Source organism: Theropithecus gelada, chromosome 12 (genome assembly GCF_003255815.1).
Source record: "Theropithecus gelada isolate Dixy chromosome 12, Tgel_1.0, whole genome shotgun sequence".
In the NCBI taxonomy this organism is placed as follows: Eukaryota; Metazoa; Chordata; class Mammalia; order Primates; family Cercopithecidae; genus Theropithecus; species Theropithecus gelada.
Genome location: NC_037680.1, coordinates 49,073,421 through 49,075,256, shown reverse-complemented (window position 1 = coordinate 49,075,256; position 1,836 = coordinate 49,073,421). Strand labels below are relative to the sequence as shown.

Genomic DNA, 1,836 nt, shown 5'->3' with positions numbered 1-1,836 from the left:
AGGTGAACCAAGTGTGCAACCACAGGTGGAAACTAAGTGCTCGGACCAAGGAATATGGGGACCAAATTAAATGCAGATACCACGTGGCATGATCCAATCAGATCACACCCAGACCAAATTAAATGCAGATACCACATGGCAGGATCCAATCAGATAGCACCCCGGCATCACATCATGGCAAGATCCAGTCAGATCACAGCTCCCAGCATCACCTCATTGCAAGATCCAATCACTACATGCCTCATTACCCTCTCCCTATAAGACCTGCCCTAGCCCCCAACTTGGGGAGACAGATTTGAGGCAGATTCCTGTCTCCTTGCTCAGCAGCTTGTAATAAACTCTTTTCTCTACAAAAGCCTGGTGCTTCAGTGTTTGGCCTTCCATGGCACACGGGCAAATTGACCCAGTTTGGTTCAGTAACAGCCTATTACACTTAAGGAGTGTGATTCTTGCAGACATATTTAGTGTCTTGTTTAAGTGAACAGCAAAAAGTTCTAAACTTTGAAAATACGGGTAAAACATACAAAGGTTGTAAACTACTATTGTATAATCCCAGAGCCACCAGTACCTTGTATTTGAGCCTTTAAAAATTTTTATTTTTATGATATATTTCCTCATCGATACCAAAATACATAATTTATACATGGTATAAAGAATAATAAAACCAATTTTCATGTTCCCTTCATGCAGGTTAAGACATAGAATATTTCCAGTGCCAGGAAGTCTGTGTACTTATCCTTGGATGCATCCCTCTCCACTGCACCAAAGGTTACATAATTCTGAATGCCTATATTGGTTGCCATCAAGCATGGGCAGGCTGATTATAAAGTGTCACTGATGCCTTTTCAAGTGCTCCAATGTAGGATTCTTGGCCAAAGGGGAGAAATCCCGCTGTCTGTTTAAAAAATATGCCAAGGTTCTTATAAGGCTAAACATACTCTTACTATACTATCCAACTCTTTGGTATTTACCCAAAGGAGTTGAAAACTTATGTCCACACAAAAACCACACATGGATGTTTATAGCAGCTTTGTTCATAATTGCCAAAACTTAGAAATAACCAAGATGTCCTTCAGTAGATGAATGTATACATAAACTGTGGTACATCCGGACAATGGAATATTATTCAGTGCTAAAGAAAAATGAGCCATCAAGCCATGAGAGGACATGGAGGAACTTCAAATGCCTCTTACTAAGTGAAAGAAACCAGTCTGAAAAAAACTAAATATTGTATGATTCCAACTATATGACATTCTGGAAAAGGCAAAACTATGAAGATAGCAAAAAGATCAGTGGTTGCCAGGGGTTAGGAGAGAGGGAGGGATGAATAGGCAGAGGAGAGGATTTTTAGGGCAGTGAATCTACTCGGTAATGATTCTATAATGGTGAATACATGTCATTACACATTTGTCCAAGCCCTTAGAATGTACAAAACCAAGGAGAACTCTAATGTAAATTATGGATTTTGAGTGCTATGTATATTTCTTCATGTCAGACGGGTAATGTGCCAATGTCCTAACAAGGTTTGGGGGCGGCACATCCCACACATGCACGTGAACACTGCATCATCATGCTTATTAACTACAAAAGGATGGCTTCAGGACGATATTGATGTGTCAATGTAGGTTCATCAATTGTAATAAATGTACCCCTGTGCTATGGGATGTTGACAATTGGGAAGGCTATGTCTATATGTGGGCAGGAATGCATATTGGAAGTCTCTTTACCTCTTGCTCAATATTTCTGAGAGCCTAAAAATGCTCTAAAAAATAGTCTGCTTTTAAAAACAAACAGGAAAACCAAGGGTAACTTCACCAGTGTCCTTTTGAGAGGTGA

General features: G+C 39.9%; 1 non-coding gene across 1 annotated transcript; it reads right to left on the bottom strand.

Moving 5' to 3' along the window:
• Nucleotides 1–1,489: 1,489 nt before the first annotated feature.
• Nucleotides 1,490–1,593, bottom strand: LOC112636831. The gene has a single exon (XR_003122302.1). It is a non-coding gene; the product is annotated as a small nucleolar RNA U13 (small nucleolar RNA).
• Between the last annotated feature and the right edge of the window lie 243 nt (nt 1,594–1,836).